This window comes from Eubalaena glacialis, chromosome 2 (assembly GCF_028564815.1).
Source record: "Eubalaena glacialis isolate mEubGla1 chromosome 2, mEubGla1.1.hap2.+ XY, whole genome shotgun sequence".
In the NCBI taxonomy this organism is placed as follows: Eukaryota; Metazoa; Chordata; class Mammalia; order Artiodactyla; family Balaenidae; genus Eubalaena; species Eubalaena glacialis.
Window position 1 is genome coordinate 103,009,551 of NC_083717.1, and position 21,359 is coordinate 103,030,909.

The 21,359-nt window shown below is 44.2% G+C and overlaps 1 pseudogene; it reads right to left on the minus strand.

Annotated features, from left to right (window-relative positions):
* Window positions 1–4,099: 4,099 nt before the first annotated feature.
* On the minus strand, window positions 4,100–12,466 carry LOC133084640 (ubiquitin-conjugating enzyme E2 R1-like; annotated as a pseudogene).
* Between the last annotated feature and the right edge of the window lie 8,893 nt (window positions 12,467–21,359).

Sequence of the window (21,359 nt, forward strand, 5' to 3'; positions counted from 1 at the left end):
AGAAGGAGGGAGCTAGTATTTCTGAGTGCTGGCTATCTTTTAAAAGAAGTATCTCTCTTTAATCATTACAATGGCATTATGAGGTAGGCACTATTATAATATTATCTCCATTTCACAGATAAGAAAATTGAGGCTCAGAGAGCTTAATTGACTTGCCTCAAGCCATATAACTCCTAGGTGATGGAGTCAAGATTTGAACCTCAGATGACTAGCCTCTAATACAAGCTTATGAGAGCACTTTGTGAAGGCAGGTACAGCAGTGCTTTCCTTCACCACTGTCTTCTCTTCTCTCTGACTCTCCTCTAGACTATTTCTTTCACTCTAGCTGCTGCTCATTTCCTGATTCCTTTGCTGGCTCTTCTTTCTTCTTCTCCTCAAACAAGATTGTCTCCAAGGTCCTGCCCTCATCTTCCTCTCTCTAGCTAATCCCATTCCCAGAAGAGTTTTGACTCTCACCCTGTGGGTTCACCTTCCAGACATTTATTTCCACTTGCTTGATGGACGTCTGCACCTGGACATCTTGCTGGACCCCAAGGGCCAGTATTTCCCAAACCATATATATCATCTTTCTGTTCACAATCTGATTCTTCTCCTTCTCATCCTTTTCTGAGAATACTATCCCCAACCCCGTCATTCCTTAAGCTCAAAACCTTAAAGAAGTCTTTGATTCTTTTTTTTCTCCCTGGCTTCCAGTTTCTAATAAAGAAAAAATTCTGCTGTTTTGACTTTGACTGCCTTCATATAACTCAGTCCTGCATTAAATCTTGCCTGGGGGGTGCTCTTTTACCTGACCATCCCACTTCCAGTTTTGTTCCTCTCCTAACTAGCTAACTATCTGACAGATGATCTTCATATAGTATGACACCCAAAAGACCTATGTGAGGAAAACTTTCAAATGTTAATGAGAGACACACACACATAAAAAGACTTCATAAAGAAGGAAATAGCTGTCCCTGGGAGAAGGAGGATCAACAACCCATGGGCACCTCAAAACCATATTCACAAGAGTCTGGATTTGGAAAGAAAAGGACAATGTAAAATTTTACCTTCCTTTCTCAACCTGGTAATGCAGAGATCTTGGAAAGCTGACCCTGAAACAGAGGTGTAGAGAGACCTTCAAGATGGAGGAGGAGTAAGACACGGAGATCACCTTCCTCCCCACAAATACATCAGAAATACATCTACATGTGGAACAACTCCTACAGAACACGTACTGAACACTGGCAGAAGACCTCAGACTTCCCAAAAGATACATATTTTTTTTTCCTTTTTCTCTTTTTGTGAGTGTGTACATGTATGCTTCTTTGTGTGATTTTGTCTGTATAGCTTTGCTTTTACCATTTGTCCTAGGGTTCTGTCTGTCCTTATTTTTTGTTTGTTTTTTGTTTTAGTATAGTTTTTAGTGCTTGTTATCATTGGTGGATTTATTTTTTGGTTTGGTTGCTCTCTTCTTTCTTTTTTTAATTACTTTTTAATTTTTTAATTTTTAACAATCTTTTTTTATTTTAATAACTTTCTTTTCTTTTTTTTCTTTCTCTCTCTCTCTCTCTCTTTCTCTCTTTCTCTCTTTCTTTCTCCCTTTTCTTCTGAGCCATGTGGCTGACAGGGTCTTGGTGTTCTGGCTGGGTGTCAGGCCTGTGCCTCTGAGGTGGGAGAGCTGAGTTCAGGACACTGGTCCACAAGAGACCTCCCAGCTCCATGTAACATCAAATGGCGAAAACCTCCCAGAGATCTCCATCTCAATACTAAGACCCAGCTCCACTCAACAACAAGCAAGCTACAGTGCTGGACACCCTATGCCAAACAACTAGCAAGACAGGAACACAACCCCACCCATTAGCAGAGAGGCTGCCTAAAATCATAATAAGGTAACAGACACCCCAAAACATACCACTGGGCGCGGTCCTGCCCACCAGAAAGACAAGGTCCAGCCTCATCCACGAGAACACAGGCACCAGTCCCCTCCACCAGGAAGCCTACACAACCCACTGAATCAACCTTACCCACTGGGGGCAGACACCAAAAACAACAGGAACTACGCACCTGCAGCCTGCGAAAATGAGACCCCAAACACAGTAAGTTAAGCAAAATGAGAAGACAGAGAAACACATAGCAGATGAAGGAGCAAGGTAAAAACCCAACAGACCAAACAAATGAAGAGGAAATAGGCAGTCTACCTGAAAAAGAATTCGGAGTAATGATAGTAAAGATGATCCAAAATCTTGGAAATGGAATGGAGAAAATACAAGAAACGTTTAACAAGGACCTAGAAGAACTAAAGAGCAAACAAATAATGATGAACAACACAATAAATGAAATTAAAAATTCTCTAGAAAGAATAAATAGCAGAATAACTGAGGCAGAAGAATGGATAAGTGACCTGGAATATAAAATAGTGGAAATAACAGAATAGACAGAATAGAATCAGAAATTGACCCCAATGCTTTTATAAGAATTCAGGATTTGATCAAGTTGCATATTTTAATCAGTGGGAAAAATTTACAATTCAATAAATGGTGTTGGGACAATTGGGTAGCCATCCGGCAAATAATAAATCTGTATTTCTCCTAAGTTTTATACCAAAATAAGTGCCAGATGGACTACCAACATGAAAATTAAACTACCAAGGTTCTAGGGAAAAATGTAAAAAAAAATTAATAATCTTGGAATAGAGAAGAACTAAGCATGATAAAATTCAGGAGACATAAAAAAAAATTGATAAGTTTGACTCTAAAGATCAAACATTTCTGCAAGGTAGGAAACTCTACAAATCAAGTCAAAATACAAATCATAAACAGGGAAAAATATTTGTAACAAACTTGTCAGACGAAGGGCTAAATTTGTTAAAATATGAACTCCTACAAATCTATAAGAAAAAGATCAACACTCTAATAAAAAAAACTGGCAAACAACGTGAACAAATCTATCACAAAAGGAAATACAAATGGTTCTAAGATAGTTGAAAAGATACCTAGGTTCCCACACAATAAACAAATATAAGCAAAAACTGTATTTTTCACTTAATATCCAAAGTTTCTTAAGATGTATTTTTGACCACCTAATTTTGACAAGGTTGTAGGAAAACAGACATTTATACATTTTTGAGGTATGTAAATTGATACAACCTCTAAAGAGGGCAATCTCAGAATATTTATCAACATTTAAAATGTGCATATCTTTTCACACATCAACTCCATGTTTAGGAATTTCTCCTACAATTACATTTAAGCTTGTGGCCGGAGAAATATATAAGTATATTCACTGCAGCACTGAGCGTAATAGCGTATTTTACCATCTCAAAAAAGAAATGAAGAAATAGTAAAGCATGGAGCCTGCCATGTTTACCGTCTACTTTAATCCCGTCATTGTTTTCCCTCAGCTATTGAGATTCTTGTGATCTGGCCCCAGCCTACCTTTTCTCTCTTGTATCTTGCTTCTCTGTACACCCCTTACACTGGGCCAAATGAGCAAAGCACATTGTTTGCCCTGCACACTCCCACCTCCCTACCTCTCTTTGTGCTGATCCTGTTTCCTGTTGCCTGACATGCACTGTTCCCAGCCTCTCCCCTCTTCCTCATCTATGACAATCCTAATTACCCTTTATAACCTCACTCACGTGCTACCTTTTCCTGAAGATGTCCTTGGACCTTGGATCCTCTACAATGCCCTATCCTTAGTTGAAAATTTCTACCTGCTCTGACTTTTTAATTTATTTGGCTTCTCATAAAATCGCTTTATTTAGATTCCAAACAGACCAAAGCAGAGAGAGGAGGTGACCTCAAGTTAATCCGTCCACTCGCGAGCTGGGTCCCCAAGTCTCTGGCTCCAGCCGGCGAGAGCTGCAGACAGGCCCGGGGTCCGTGGCCCCCAGGCACCGCCTCCACCCCGCGCCGGCGCCCAGCACGCTAGGGGCCCGCAGGAGGCGACGGCGGGCGGGGCGGGGCCTCCCTCCAAAGCAGAGGAAACCCAGGGCGGGACCGGCCCGGGGCCGGCAGCGCACACCTACCCGAGGAAGTCGAGGCGGCAGAGGCGCCGGAGAGCCCATACGGTCCGTCCGGCTGAGGTAAAATTTGTTAAGCCTGTTGGTGGGGACGCGGTGTCAGGACTCCTCGTGGCCCGAGTCGTTCTCGTCGTCCCCGCCCCAGCTGCGGGCCTCGGCCTGGGCCTCGCCGCCCTGTAGTCGTGCTGGTAGAAGAGGTCCGAGCCCCGGTCGGGCACCGGGCCTGGGTCTTCCCGCAGCCCTGGGCCAGCGCGGTGGGACCTTCCCGCCGTCCCGCTCCGCGTCCGCCTTGGTCCCCAGGACCTGCCTCCGGTTCACGTCCGCGTGCTCTCTTCGCGCTTCGTGTGCGTCACGGAAGCGTGCACGTTGGCAGGTGGAAACAGTGTTGGGTTCGCTGAGGAAGGTGGTGATGCTCAGGAGGATGGTCCTGTGTTCTGGGTGGGTTCTGCCGCTCTGCGGGCAGCTCCCCGCTCAGGGGGTAGGAGGTAGTCGAGCGAGGGTTGGAGGATGGAGATGCGCACGTCCGCAGCCTCGCAGACATTGGGGCCCCGCATCTCGGTCAGAACAGAAAGGCCGGCGGGAAGTAAGGGTAGTCGATGGCGATCTTGAGACGCGCCTTCAAGTAGCTGCCCTCGGAGTAGGTGTTGGGGGGCCCGAAGATGGCCACCTCCCAGTTCAGGTCGCCCTTGTCCACCAGGGTCATCCGAAGCCCTCCACCCGCTCCTCCGGCAGCCCCTTGAGCTCCAGCAGCAGCGCCTTGGGCGAGCTGGGCGCCAGCGGCCGGGGGGAGGGGCTGCCTTCCTCCTCTGCGCCCCTGGGTCCTCCCCTGCTCTGACTTTTGACGTGTGACCCTTTTGTCACAGCAGGTTGGGACCGTCTCTGGAACTGGAATGACAGTGATATTTTGATGTCCTCCCTTTGATGCAACTGTTTTAATCTGGGGATACTTTGATGCAACCTATATAAGACAATTAATGTACATCCTCCCCCCAAATGAAAATATCTTCTGTTTCTGATTATATAACATGCACATACAGTTGACCCTTGAACAACGTGGGTTTGAACTGCGTGGGTCCACTTATACATGGATTTCTTTTTCAATAGTAACTACTACAGTACCACAGGAGTCGCAGTTGGTTGAATCTGAGAATTCGGAACCAGGCAGAGAGAGGAACCCCGGATAATGGAGGGGCCACGTATACAGAGTGCCCTACTGGGTTCTCTGTGCAGTGGGTCGGCATCCTTAACCCCCCGAATTGTTCAAGGGTCAACTGTACTTAGAAATGTGGAAAACCTTAGGACTCACTCCTGTGTGTGTGTGCTGTGCTCTGTGTATGTGTATAGTGGAATAAAAGAAAAATAAATTTCCCGAAATAAATTACTGAGTCAAAGAATATACACGTTTAAAATGTTAACATATGTTGCCAAACTGATCTCCAGAAAGATTCATGATTCATTCAACATTTATGGAGATCCTAGTGTGTGCCAAGTACTGTGTACTATTTAGGGTACAATGGTGAGCAACACCAGGTGTGGTCCCCACCAGGTGTGGTCCCTGCCCTTGTGGACTCTGTGTAAATATTACGAGGAGAAGACACATATACTGTTAGAAAGTACAGTAATGTGAATTCCTTCTAGTTGGGGAGTTCAAGGATGACTTCCTGGAGGAAGTGACATTTCAGATAAGGCCTGAAGCTTAAGTAGGAGATAACTAGACTAATAGGGGAGATAAGAGCGTTTTGGCCTCAGCCTGTGCAAATGTGGCTGCTGGGGGAGTTGAAGAAGGCTTGTTTGGCTGGAGTGGAAAGAGAGGGGAAGCACCAGGCAAAATGAGGCTGGAAAAATGGGTAGGGAGCATGCCACAGGTGGCTTCACAGGTCTTGTTAAAGATTTTATTGTTATTCCAACAGCAAGGAGAGATAAAAGCAATGATTGGGGATCCTCTGTGTTTTAAAAAGATAACTTTGGCTGAGTAGAAAGAACTGATGAACAGAGGCAAGAATGAACAGAGGTTGACAAGTTAGGGGGCTATTATGGTTGTCCAAGTAACAGGTGATAACACCTTAAACTAGTTTGAAGTATAGATAATAATAAGACATCAAGGCAGAAATATAGGAAAATGGATGCTTTTATGATTTTTACCAGTTAATACCACTATTAGACTGAATATCATTGATCATTTTTGTCTTTGCCAATCCAAGGGGTGTGTGTAGAGTATAAATTATATATAATATGGATTGTAGATACAATTTATAATATGGATTATTTATACAATTTTCCTTTGATTGGAAAGTAAGGTTGGACTTCTTTTCCTTTTTCATTGGCCATATTCATTTTTATTCATTTCTTCTTTTGAGTTATCTGAACATATACTTTGTCCATTTTCTTCTGTTCCAGGATCCAGTCCAGAATCCCACATTGCACTTAGTTATCATTTCCCCCTTGTTTCCTCTGGTCAATGACAGTTTCTCAGGTGTATATTTTTATTAATCATTTGAATAAACCATTGTTACACTGATGCAGGGCAGAGCTTGGTAAGAATCTAGGTGCATAATCAAGGCAAACTTAAACCAACTTAAAAGAAAGCAGATGACAATCTGTGATATATGTTGCAAATATTTTTCCTTTTTTTTTAACTTGGTTTGTGTGTTTGTGTATATGTCTGTTTATGTGTGAAATCATAGTCAAATCAATCAATCTTTTCCTTTATTATTTCTGCCTTTGGTATAATGCTTAAAAGTCCCTCCATCCCAACAGACAGAACTATTTCTGTGAGTTATCTTCTGTTACTTTTACAACCATACATTGTCAAGTTATATCAAATAAGATGCAAAACATACATCCTAACCCTATTCCTTATTTTCTCCAGCCTCAACTTCACTAGATGGGGCAATAAAAATCAGTACTTAGGTGGCACTTATGATATAAAATCAGCAATGTCAAAATGAAGATGTCATAATGTCTTGCTCTGCTCTGAATTTCTTTGTTGCACCTAACTTGGGTCCTGACCAAAGCCTTACCCGTGTCAATGCTATTCTTTAATTGTCTTACCAATCCTACCACATCATGAGTTCCTTGAGGGCAGGAACCACGTTTATCTCATTTCGTGTAATACATCTGTGACTGGGCCCTCCTTAGTAGACTCTGCCAACATAGCATTTTAATGCATCTATTTCCATGAAGAAAACAGAAACTTGAAACACATTGATGAAAATGTAGATTTTCTCAACAGTTTTGTGAGGCATTTATTGGAAGTAAAAGTCCATCATAAATCATACAGCAGGACAATCAAATTTCTACACCAGGCAGCATTTCTCTCCCCTTGCTCTACAACTTCTCTCTAGTGAGAGTAAAAAGTCTAGTCAGCAAAATAAGACTCTCCAAGTTAGCCTAATAAGCACCACGTATTTTTCTTCAAACTTCCCTTAGGGGTTCATCTTATCACAGCTGTGTCCCTTGATTTTTTTTTTTTTATCAGAAAACCTTGGGCATGACAGAGAGTCAGTCAATGCTTGTGGGAATCAATGAATTGGGCCACATTGCTGCTCTGATAGTGGATTTATGCAGTGACTTCTAGGAGATAAAAAAGACTATTTCCTTTTCTAATTCTTCCTTGTTTTCATTTTATGGAGAGCATTAGGACTCTATTGGAAACCCACCATAATTTTACGGGCTACCAGGTGAAGTTAATTATAATAAGGCTCCATCTTAAATTCCCACCAAAGGGCTTCATTACTGGAGCAGCATTTTCTTAAATGGGCCCTTAGCATAGACCCAGAGGACAGTGTTATGGAAAAATGAACAGATGGTCTGGATGAGCTGAGAATATGGATATCACCTGTCTATTCTGGGTGGCCAGCCAGAGGCAAATCCATCTGGAATAAAGCCTTTGGGCTAGAAGCCAACAGCCCCCAAATGGGATGTTTTCTCCCTTCCCTGAAGAGAGAGAAGAGAGGAGTTGAGAGGCTAGAGCAACCCTGGACAAAGTAGGTGTAAACAATCTTAGTCCTAAGGACCAAGCCATGTGCACACAGGTGAGCAAATGAGATTAGAGGTGGCTGGGAAGGTAGCTGTTTAGCTTCAGATCACCTGCTGCCTCACTCAGAGTTGGGTTAGGAGTGGAGCCATGGAACGTTTGAATACCAACTGAGCACCAGGGCACAAGGTAGGGTCCAGTTCAAGTTATTAGAAGGCTTGTGTCCTGGCACCTAAATTCTGGCCTAATGATGAGTGGGGTCAGTGCCCCTCTTTTCCTCCCCTCTTTAACTTCCTAATGCCTTCACCCTGCTTCCTGAGCCCTGCTCAGCCTTAACTTACCTATAACAAGTTCCCCTCATATGAACTGATCTCTTGGTGATAATGTGACCTCTAGAAAAGTCATTTTGTCTCTCTTAGCCTCAGTTTTCTCATCTGAAAAATATAAGGAAAATAATGAAAGATAATGTGGGTAGAGCAATCAGTACAGTACTGGGCACCTAGTAGGTGCCCCTGTTGTTCGTCTTAGGAGAAGCTAAGGCTGTTTCCAGCTGTCGGGACACCTGAGGCTTCACATTCTCTCAGGCCATTGGAGGGGGATGCCTCGAGCGGCAGGGACAGCAGGAGCCTCACTTTTCCTGATTCTTTGCTGCATCAAAGTTCTCACTTAGATTTCTTGCCTATTTTGATGCCCAGATGATGGCTCCCTGGTATCTCTTTGAATGCCTCAGCCCATGAGTTATAGCGTCTGCTGACCTCTCTGCAGGGTAGGACAATGGGCTAGTGACAGCTGCGGGAACCACGGTAAAGAGCCAGCAGAATCAAAGCTGCAAATGGGTTAATGACACTGTGGCGTTAGGGTAGCTGTCTTGAGGACTGTAAAAATAGGAAGAAAAGGAAGAAAAGAAATCCAAGCCCCAAAACAAAGACAGATGTTGTGACTTAGGAAAAGAGCATAAAGGGATAACAGTTTAGAAATTTGTTTTCCTAACAGCAAGTAGATACTTAATTGTGTTAAAATAAATCGAAAGACATTTTATGTTTACATCGAAATTAACCAAAAAAGGCAGATAAATGAAAATCTAGTTTTTTCTACTCCTCCATTTCCCCTTTTCTTTCTTCATTTTCCTCTCTTCCTCCAATACAATAAAACGGTCCTCCTCTTAATTATTCCACAGGGCTCAGGTAGGCTGGAATCAGTGCTATGGTAGATGTAATCCGTAAATGGCAATCTTGGAAATTTCACCTCCCCCCAACTTCTGCTGCTAAGTGTACTTGAATCTGACTGAGGCAGAAACCTCTGTTAATATAAATGTGAGTTTAGTGTGCTATACTCACAGTTAGAAGCCCATTCTGGGGACAAGTTGGGTTTAAAATCTAGTCTCTACTCCCCTTGCCAAGACTCTGCCTGCCCAGAGAGGGTGAATTGCTGAGGCCTTGGTAATGGGCCTGAACAAAGGCCCTCCTGGAATTGGGGCAGAGATGAAGAAAAATTGAGACATTTTTGAGAGACTGAGACCTGAAAGCCCCATGATGTGGCTATGCTTGCAGGATGGTCAAGAGTGCCCAAAAGACAGGAGAAGTCTACAGTAGGCAATACAGTCTAGGAGAGTAGAGAGGAGGCTGAGAGTCTAGTGGGGAGAGGAATCCAGGGAGAAGTCTTCAGGAGGCCGGGGAGGAAAGGAGTCCTTCTCTGAATGTCAGGGTGACTTGGAGCGCAGTCTGTCTCAATGCAATGATAAGACGCAGAGAAGCCAGACAGGGAGGATGGTGCATCCCACCAGCCACACAGTGATGGCAGATGTTATGTTTTGGCTGGGTTGGAGTGGAGGGCCAGGCTATGGGGCTGGGGACAGGGAACAGGTGGAAAGAGGGTGGGGATAATAGTAGAACACGAGAATGAAACAGACTCCAAGCCTATGCTTTTAGGCCCTGGATAGCTGTGATTTATCTACTTTTATGTAGTTGAATAGAGTCTGTCCTTTAGAGAGTCGACACCCTGTTATAAAGTGGATTTGCTTTGTGCCTCACTGAGCCTGACTGACTGGCCTCAGGTTGTACTTCAAGGTCCTAAGGTGGAGAGATGCTGAAGAGAAGTGGTGGGGAAAGTGGAAGGCCCAAGGTCGTGTTCAAAATAAGAAAGACCTTCTACTTGGAATACCCTAGACCTGCTTTGTCTTAGAGGGTGAGATGGATTATGGCCTGCAAGACTAGGGCAGGAAACATGAAAAAAAATTTTTTTTTAAGTGACAGCAGAGAGTGAGGCTGCAAAGAGATGGGTAAATCCTAGACTGACTTAGGCGTCTTCAAAAGGGGAGTAACTGCATTCCTGGATGTCCAAAGAGAAGGTTGGGGGCAAAGTAAAAAAGAAAGAAAGAAAGAAAGAAAATAAACTGCTTCCCCAAATACATTCAGATGTGTAGGATCTGGGAAAAGTGGGAGAGATTCTGTTTGGAGAATCCAGGGCAGCAGATGGGTAGCTTAGGGTGAAAATACCATGGAGATGAGGTTTCTGACGTGGGAGTGGGAAGGAACATTGTCTGTAACGTTGTCTGTACTCAGAGCTCAGCCAGAAAGGCATGCTTTAGTCACATGGGACACAAGGAGCAGCCAGCGAAGTAGGGTCGCTCTACAAACTGACCTCCACACCTGGCTGAGCCAAGCATGATGTGGGACTTGGTGAAACCCCTGTGTGGCTGTCAGTCCAGAGCCTGCACCCTGGACTCTCCCAACATGTGCTAAGGAGGTTTTCGTGTGAGCTGTGTGATCTGAGGGCCCACGTGGGGCTTAAATTATCTGAGAAGGATGTAGAGCTGGACAGTAATCCTGTTTTACCACCTGGTTTGGAGGCTGAGGAAGACAAGGGGAAAGATGCAAGGAGTTTTGTCATGGAGTGAAAACACACTGGGTTGGATGGGTGAGTTAGGTGGTGGCTAGCCCTTCTACAGGCAGCTGATCTTGTTTACTCAATGGGCCCCTTGGTTTTGAAGCTTCTTTTCAGTTCTCTGAGACTGAGGCAGACCTCACCCTCACTCCCCTTTACTTAATACCCTCAGCGCAGTCTTCATGAAGTGCCAGAGGCTTGTCCGTATTAACGTCATCCCAACAGAGGCGCCCCAGTCACCCTGCACGGGAAGCCAGTCTCCAGACTTCAGGGCCTGATGCGCCAACCCTGTGTGTCGGCCCTACACGCCACAGAATGCCCCTTTGTCATGGCCACTGCTATCAGTGTTAGCACACACTACCCAGAATCATTTTCTTATTTAGCAGATGAGAAATTCAGAGTTCAGGAAAAGTAAGTGGCCTGCCCAAGGTCATAGAGCTGGGGGTCAGACCAGACTGTGTTTTTCCTGCTCTACCATATTCCCCCCAATTAAGTCCTTCTCCACACTCACTCCTTAAGTTGTCCTCATTTCCTCAAAGTCCCCAAGTGTCATTTCACAAAACAGCATTCTGTTCCTCGTAGCTAACTCTAATACCTCCACAGAAATACTGGTCACTGGGACAAACACACTCACAAAAACTCACCCTTGGAAAACATTGTCAAATTCAGATTTCGGCCAGAAAAGAAAATCAGACTAAATTATATTCTTATGTTTCTTTAATTCTACCATAAAACCCAAAACCTCCAATGAACCAGAAAATCTCTCCACAAAAATCATTAAGTTAAAAATAAACTTTAAAAATTGAATGGCAGTCAACAGGAATAATAGAAAATGTAAAACCTTCAGACTAGAGCAGTAATTATCTTATTGATTTGAAGGCTAAATGGGAAGAAAGGGAACTTGGGGATAGGCTATGACTAATCATTGCTGCCCTTTGGCTGGAAACTTCGAGGCACGATGGGTGATTAAGTTTTAGGATCCCAGGTGGAGGCCACTCTCTCCCCACCTCCACCATGAAGAAGTTTATTCAACAGAATAAACTTTATTTATTTGTTTAGAAGTTTATTCAAAGCAGTTTTGCTAGCAGTTCTAATGTGGCCATACAATCAAATAACAGTTCTTTGTAAACTGTGATAGACATTACAAAGGCAGGTGGTACCTTTTAAGGTCCTGTAGTACCTTGGATCTGGACCACTGTTATATCCTCAGAGGGCCTGGACTTCTTAAACATTTGTTGAACAAATGAGTCAAATAGTCTACAGATAACACCTTTCTGATATTACTCCTTCTGATTATATGCAAAGATTTGGGTGTGGGGTGGGGGCAGGGAAGATACTCATTTACCATCTATTTGCAACCTAAAAACTGCCCTAATCAACGACTGTGGATTCTTACCCTGCTTGGAAGGATCCTATAGAAAAGGAGTCCTTTTCCTGAGAAGGAGGTTGGAGAAGATGGCATTGCCAAGATTCTAGAATGTGGACTCATCAGGGTTCTCCTCGTGACACCATGTGATTTGCCCTTTACCTTGCTCATTGCCACCCTCCTCTGTAGCCTGGCTGGGCTCTCTCAGGACATTCATTTCAGCCCCTGGAAACTCCGACATCACTTGATTTCTATGATCCAGTCCTTGGAGTTTTCCTTTCCAAATCACAAATAAATCCACAGAAAGTACACTGAAGAAGTTTTTTAGGTTTCTCTTGAGGATAAACTCCATTCACTCATTTATTCAATAGATATTACTGATGACTTACCAGGTGCCAGGCCCACTGCTATTACTGAAGATCCAGTCCTGAACAATATAGACTAGTGCTTCTTCTTAGGGATCTTGAATGTTAGTGACTGGGAGAAGGGCCCTAGTGAAGTGGGCTCTGCCGTGACTGGGCTCCACCTCCCATCCCATCCCAGGGCAGGTTTTGCAATAGGAAAGGGAACAGTAGCATGTCTGCTAACTTTGGGTAAGTAACAGAGGTGACATCGACAACCTCACTCTCAGCAAATTTAGGCTAGTTCACCTTGTTTTTATATGGTCTTTAGGATTCTTTACATTCTGATTAGCCAGAGGACTGGGCTGCAGGTGCAGGTGGCCATGTAGGGTAGAAGGAACTGCTCCCAGCCATTTCCTGCACCGCCCTTGCACCTTTTCCCTGTCTCTTGGTAGGAGCTGTGCAGCATAAGTTGAGTCTGCTATTCATTGAAACTCTTTGGGTTGAGACTAAGGGACAACATTTGCTATCTTGTCCTCAAACTGTGCTCTGGTGTGAACCTTTTCTTCTCTCTATGGAGCCGAGTAGTATAAAACCTGTTAAGCTCCAGGTCTCAGCTGTGCACTTGGGACTCTTAAGGACTCCTTCTAGGGTCATAGTAGAGCAAGGCTTTACTCTGCTCCAGGAGCTCTGTGAGGATGCTCGGCCTCATGGAGCAGTGAGCTCTTCCCCCCCCCCCCCGCCTTGGGTTCCTGCAAAGAGCTTGTGGGGAAGGGGGGGCACACCCCTGCCCCGCCACCAAGGCTCCTTGCCTTCTTGGGCTGTAGGAATGTGTATAGTGAGGTACTACCCAACCCTCCAAAAAGCTCTGATGAAAAGAGCTGACAAGTCAGTGTTTGGGTTTCCCTCAGGGGTCTGTGCGATGGAGTATTTCACCCAAACCCTGGGATGACTCCAGCCAAGTTGTCAGTTTCATTTTTGGGAGTTCTTGAACAGGTCTGACCTGGTCATCAGAGCTAGTTTGGGCAGGTAGCTCCATATCCTATCTATTCCCAGGGAGCTTGAGTCATTTGTTCAAAGATTTGGGATTGTTTCCTCAATTGTTAAAGTAAATTAACCACAGGAACTTCTTGAAGCTACCTAAATCCATTCTTGAACAAGGTGAGGTTATAAATACAGAAAATAATCAAAATAAAGAATTGGTGGTTGGTGGTAGGGAACCATGGAGAGAATGAAAAATTTCCACAAGACGTGCCTTCGCCGTAACAAGAATTTACCTTGTAGGGCTCTGTCCGTTTCACCCTGTTCTGTTGCCTGATGATGTACACAGCTCTTTCTCAATAGCTTGAATTCTGCCTTCCTCTTTGCCTTTTCCCACCCCTCCCTTGAAGTGGGGAAGCAAACAACCGAAACACAAAAGGAACGATGTCCCAAACTACAAAATATTAATGGAATATTCACTCCAAATGAGATTTTAAAGAGGCACTTTAAATGCAGCAAAGACCTAAGCACTAACGTCAATGTTCCTGTAAGCAGAAAATAAAATCTACAAATAAAGTTTCAGTGGAAGGTGTATCATTTTATTTCATTAATATTCATATTCCAAACTCATATATGCAATGACATAGAACTTCATGAGATAATTTTGCTCCTAGGAAACAAACAACAGCCTCAGACCAGCCTAATAAACATTCAAAACATCATCCGCACCAGGCACAGGTGTTCTCCACTTGCCGCCTGTACTGATGTTTAGTGGGCTAGAGCTCTAAGCAGCATCATAACTGGTGCTCTGGTTTTGCATCCCACATGCTGCTGGAATGAGATGGGCTGATTTGTCCTGCCTCTTTGTTGGAGGGTACAGGGTCTCCAGGATCTTCCTAGTAATATATGTATTCTGGCTTTCCATATTTGTGGTCAGAATGACGCTTCTCCCAGCCTCCCCTGACTGATCAAGGACAGGCTAACTCTGAAGAAAGGTGCTTGAGAGTCTTCTGGCCTCTGACTCACAGCCAAGCCCTGCTGAGGTCTTTAAACCTGGACTCCAGTGACCTGCTCTGTGCAGGTGCAAGGTGGTGAGATAATGTACATACCACACCCAGAACCAGGAGAGTTTGATTTTTTGATAAACTGACCTGGCCTTAGAGAGGATCTACTGGACTCTAGGAAATGATGGTCTTTGCTGCTTGTAAAGAAGGGATATACTCACTGCATTATTCAACCTTCACAGTAGTGTTCCCATTTTGCCCCCGAGGAATCCAGAAGTGACTTTTCCACTTTACAGGCTCAGAACACTGGGCTTTTGTTCCCAAGTTCAGTGTTGTTCTCCTCATGCCAAAGCTGCTCTAAAAATAAATGGAGGAGCATTATGAATTCCCAAGGGAATTTCGTCCACATTTAAATTCCTTACAGTCATGTGGGAAGGAAGGCCAACAGAAGAGAACATTCAGATTAGAGACACAGGGAAGAAACCTGAGGGAAAACCAAGGATTTCAGCAGAATACATTTGAATGGGAAGGGATCCTAAAGACACTCCAGGGGGGGAAAACCACACACATTGCAGCTGAGAAAACTGGAGAAGTGTCTGACCCAGATAAGTAAGGTTTGGTTTAATGTCTAGATTCTGGTTGCTTAATTCCCTGACTGTTTGCTGTCAGGTCTGCACACTTAATTGGCCTACGGAGATAGGGGACCTGTTTAGATGAACATCGGAAAGAAAAAAATGGCGCATTCTCTGGTGGAAGTGTCAGTTTTTCTTAGCTGACAGGCAGGGAAGGTAGGACAAAGAGGAAATGCCTGAGGGTTCCACCACGTTCCACCTAACTGGACAGATCCCTCTGACTTCCTGGAGCCTGGGTCCACTCACCTCTCCCCACTGGGTTGGGTGAGAGTAAGGAGGAGGTGAACAGAGTGAGAGCGCCATGAACCCAGAAGGCACTGCAAGGGGAGGGCATAACTTCCTTATAGGTCAGGGGACTCATCTTCACCCTCAAGGAGCAGAATAACAGAGTGCTTCAGAGCACAGGCATCTGAGACAGATTTTCTGGGGTCACATCTGATGCTGCTGTTCTAACTTGGGCAAGGGCCTTAACCTCTCTGTGCCTCAGTTTCCTTTCCTGTAAAATGGGAATAATAAAGCTGATGTGCACGTGATCAAGTGAGTAACCTTTGTTTACAGCAGTGCTTGGCACATAGTAAGTGTCATAGTTATTTTTATGATTACAGCTACTGCTATATTTTCTGTGACAGCCTCCAACCAGGTTTCATTTATCCAGACTCTTCTGTTTCAATAGCTCCTCGCTGTTTATGGTTCCTGGACCCAATTGCCGATCTACAGAATCAGAATCTCAGTGGTAGGAGACTAGGAATCTGTATTTTAATCAATGTCCCTGGCAAGTCTGGAAAATACTGGTCTGCTGAGCAAATTCCTCACCTGGGCCCTGGAGCCAATTTAGGATCAAGCTTCCATCACTTAGGCCCACCTTGCCTCTCCTCAGCTACTCTGCCCACTGGCCGCGTCTTCCTCTGGGACCATGAAGCGTTCTATTTTCTCATCCTTGTGTGAGGAATTGCTATTCTCCTCCAAGTACACATGGATGTTCCTGCATCCTGGCTGTGCTCAGCTATCCCCACTGCCTGAAAAACTCCCACTGCCACTCCTATTGCCAAGCCTTCCCCAGTTGTCACTTCCCAGTGTTAGGCATTTTTTCTTCTCTGCCTCTTCCCCTGGTCCAGCAGAAGTCCTCATGCAGCAGAGCCAGCGGTGGTTGTCTCCTCCAGAGACCTGTCTCCCAGCTCATCTACAATCCCTTCTAAGCTGGAAATTGGATCATGAGAAACTAAGGAGCCCTGACCCTGTGTTACCAGCTGCTGGCTCTTCACCCAGTGATGGTGGGGTGCAGGTGAGATTATCTACTTCTCTCAGGAGTCAGATCCTGCACTTATTCTTACACTCGCTGGTACTGGGCCTGCATCACATGGCAAACCCTTGGTCCCTCCACACCCTGTTTAAGCCCTTTTCCTTGTGTTGGGCCCAGTTTCCCAGAACTGCTCTGTTGCCACTTTGCTCTGTCCACCATCACTGCCCACACAGGATGTGGGTGCCCTCCCCACTGCCGTTGCTCAGGGTTTGAAACAGCCCAATGTAACCACCACCTCGGTCTGGCCTGCCCTGACCTGGACTGCTGAGTGCAGCCCTCCTTTCCAAGCACTGTGGCCTCACTGCCAGTGGGAGAGAATTCTGAGTCCTGGATTGTGATGCCCACCATGATGAGGAGGTCAGGGAGGAGGCTTGGGACTGCAGCCCAGCCCCAAATGGCAGACCTCCCTGGAGATGCAGGAGCTAGCCAAGGGGCAGCCGAGGGGCAGGCATTCCTGGTGTTTCGGCTGCTGCCTTTGCCACTCTCTGGGGCTTACCACATGCTCTTTTAGGTCTGTTGTTTGACCTGCTTTGTTATCAGGTCCTGTTCCCCTCCTCCCAGCCCTCCCTTTACTCTGTCCTCTGCCACAAAGGGGGTGAGAGTGGAGAACCTGGCAGTGGGGTGGGGAGAGATGCACTTTGGGGTGTGATCATGGTGCAGGGAAGCCCTCAAGACTTGGAGCCGCAGCTGGGAAAGGTTCTTTATCTTCCCACATTGTCATTTCTCTGAGGGCAGTGAGAAGGTGCCAGTGGTGGTGCTATATCCCAGGACTATTTATTAACTCCTTTTTGTACAGATTCTATTCTTTCTGCAATAATCAAAGCTGACTGTTTGCAAGAACAGATACATGACTTACCCTTTAATTTATTCTTTCATTCAGCAGATATTCACTGAGAACTCACTGCCTGGGCCCTTGGCGTAGAGGTGTGAGAAGAAGGCTTGTGCAGTAGGTGAGACAAGCCCGTGGCTGACACAGTGCTTGGGTTTGAGTAGGCTCGGAGAATGGCGCTTAGATGGAGTCAGGCCACCCTGATGAAGGTGCTATGAATAAAATATGAAAGGGTCAGAGGATCTTTCTCAGCTGCAGTGTCTGGGGGAGGTGTCAAGGTAGAAGTAGCACTTGGATTGGACTTGAAAGACAGTGGGTATGTGTAACCAGACAGGTGAGGTGAGCACCCCAGGTGGATGAATCAGCCTCAGGAGATATATGGAGATTGAAACGTTCTGGTATGCTTGGGAAGTGAATAATGTTTAGCTTGGCAAAAAACCTCGGGTTTCTTAAGGGAAATAGTGAGTGAAAAGTCTAGAAAAGTTGGCCAAATCAAGCCTATGGAAGACCTTAGAGCCAAGACTAGGGGTTCTGACTTGATTTGGTCAGATATTCTCTCAGAGATAAATGAATGACAGTGACCACATAGGCTGTTCTCTCATAGATAAGTGAATGACAGTGACAACAAATTAGGCTTTAAGAAGCCGATTCTTGCCTTCTAGACCAGGAAGACCATCAGCAAAACAGCTTGGGAGGAAAAGGGTGATGGCAATGTGAATAGAAAGGAAAAGAGATACTGAGAGTGGTCCTAAGGGAGACTGAGCAAGATTTGGCGGGGATCAAAGAGAGCTGAGGGACCAGGAAACCATGTGCTTCTCTATAGATTCCAGTTGGCCAGAAAGCTTCTGAGATCAATATTCACAAACATTTTCTAGTGCTTACCATATGTCTTGTGTGAGAATAAGCAATATAGGAACAACGAAGGTGAACAAAACATAGTCCTTACTCCAGTTGAAAAGAGGACTTAGAGGAGAGGCCAGGTCGGCCTACACTGTTCTCTTTGGAAAGAAAGTCAGAGATGATTGAATGTTTTCTTTAGTATCTTCTGTGAAGTGTAGATGAGGGAAAAGGGATCCAGGTCCACTACTTCCCTATATAGTTCAGTGATTTTGTTTGGCTTTGTTTCATTCAGTAGCTATTTCCTTTGACTCTAACATGGGATATGTATTGAGTCACAAAGTTGAGAACTCCCCTAGGGTCTCCTAGTTTTGGAGGATGATCAGAGGCGCACATACAGAACTACAGGGCTGGAGTAAGGGAGAAGACACAAGCAATTAGTATGGGATTGAAAGGCAGGTCTTATGCCTCAGTTAGGGAAAGGAGCTGAGGGGAATCTTTGTGGGAGAAATGACATTTAAGCCAGACTTAGGATGGAGTAGGAATTCAATAGGCTGACATAGGGGAAGTAAGAGTGGCTTTCCTGGTGAGAGACTCATGGAGAGCAAGGGCAAGGAAACAGAGAACATGGGGCATGTTTGGGGAATGTTATATTGTCTTGTTCAAAAAGCTTATAGGCTGAGCATAGTTTTGTTTATACTAGGATTTTGTTTTGTTTTGTTCTGATAATGGAGTCAAGAATAACAGTTGGAAATCCAATTAAGTGGTTTAGAAGTTGTGGTTTAGTTGTTTCCAGTTATACATCGTGCTGGGCTTCTTGTTGCCCTAGAAGACATCCTTGTTTGTTAGCCAGCTGTCAAGAGTTCTTTGATGAGGTGATTTCTCCATTCCAGCCCGGAGGTATGTCTGTGGAGCTTTTATTTTTGGAATTAATGTATCTTTGAGAAGGAGACTCTGATTACTCACTATCCAAGGGGTGGAAATCATGCTGCTTTCAAGTCTGTTTAGTGTGGGTAACAGGACATATATGGAAATCACCAAGTTGCGTAAACATATTCAGGGAAACTGAAATGCTCAAGGCCAGGACCAGGCTGAAATTGGTCTTTAATGCTCTCTTATTTCATCATTCTGGATCTTCCTTCTCTCTCAGAGTTGTTGATTCATCAAAGAGCAACTAGAAATATTATGACAACGGTATCTTTCTCATTCTAAGTAAGAGGACAAGGAGGACCACCCAAGGGTAAGAGGCATAATTAACCAACTTAATAATCAGCAACAAATTGTCAATAATTCTTAACTATGTTCTTTTGGTAACATTATGTGCTAGTATGACTAAAGTAAACACAAGAGTAGATTTTTTGTCTTTTTGGCAGGGCCTGGTAGGGGGATGGTGGTTGGAGTTGGGGAGTTGCTTGCCAAAACAGAAAGGATTCTAATAAATCCATTAGAACCAAATCCTAGACATGTCTTCAAGCATGAAAAATGGAACCTGGTACCTGATTGTATTGCTTTCCTAGGGCAATGGAAAGCAATACAATGTTTTGATGTACCCAAAACAACAAAACTTAATATTCTCACAGTTTTGGAGACCAAAAGTTTGAAATCAAGGTGTTTCCAGGGCTGCATTCCCTCTGAAGTCTCTCAGGGAGAACCCTTCCTTGCCTCTTCCAGCTTCTGGTGGCTCCAGGTGTTGCATAGCTCGTTGCTGCAAACTCTAATCTCTGCCTCCAGCTTCACATGGCTTTCTTCTCTGTATGTCTCTGTGTCTGAAATCTCACTCTGTGTTTCTCTTGTAAGGCCATCTATCATTGGATTTAGGGCCCACCCTAAGTCTAGGATGATCTCTGAGATCCTTAGCTTAATTCCACCTGCAAAGACCATTTCCTAAATAAGGCCACATTCACAGGTTCCAGGGATTAAGAAATAGACATATCTCTTTGGGGGCCATCATTCATCCTATGACACTGAAAATGCATTCTCTGCTGGCACAAGAATGTGCCTCTGGATGTTCAACAAATCCTTGTTGATGACCATGGTTAGGACAGCCGAGCAGGGTTGGACTGGATTCAGTGCAAGAAGAATTGAGGTTGTAGCCAGTCTAAGTAAACTGCACTTGGAACAAAAGGAGTCATGTGATTTACATATGGACAGATATTATAAATTCATTTTACTAATCAGAGTGTTTTCTGGAACCATATCAACTTTCCTGATAGACTCCAAGGCTGAGAATTAGAGATCATCCAAAGAAAGTCATTTACGTGGTACATTTTGTCATTCAGAAGGTATTTTGTTGTCTCTTGATTTTTTTCTTCTCTTTTAAAAATAGAAAACTTTGAGTTGATCCAGTTGGACGTCTGAAACTCTGAGAGCTCTGAAACACTGAAATGTTATGGAATAAAAAAGTACATTTTAAAGAAAGTCTCCCTTAAATAAATGGAAGACAGCCCAGTAATTGTACACATCTAAGAAATTTTCAAGTGTAATTAATGATACCCCTAAGGATCAGAGTTCCTTGTTTTTCATATGGATGTACTAAGATGTAGAGAAGCCAGGGCCATAAATGCAAAGTCAGCTCCCTAAACAATAACTGCAAAGTTCCTTTTCTCTTCTACTAGCTGAGAAACATAGCCACGTACATATGCCTGCCACTGTCCCCCAGTGCTTTGCAATGGTACTGGAAAATTGCTGGGAGAGCACTGACTCACTGGAAAGGTTCTCCTTTCTAAAGTAAACAGCAAGAATGAAATCATGTCAGCAACATTTTATTTTTAATTGGTTAATATGCCTTTGATCACTGAAGGGGAATAAGTGAATGAGGGCTAGCTTAAGCATAAGGACCAGCAATATTGCCTTGTATGTTCCTTTAGATCATTTCCCACCATCCACCTGAGATGCAGTTATTTATTAACATAATATGGATAAGATCTATCCGCAGGGCTTAAAGATGGAAATTGAAACTCTGTGATGATTTAGCTGAAAGTTACTGGAGCATTCATAAAGCTGTCAGAATTACAAGAGAAACCACATTAAGAAAATGCCAGCAATAGTTGCTATTAAATGGATATTCAAATATCATCAGCACTGTTAGCCATAGCGGGCTGGCCTAATTTATAATTTATCTCCTGTACAAGGGGATAATGGTAGCTGCAGGTTCAAAGGAAAGTGGATCATAGGAATGATATAAGGCAGAGTGATAGCATATTTTTTTAA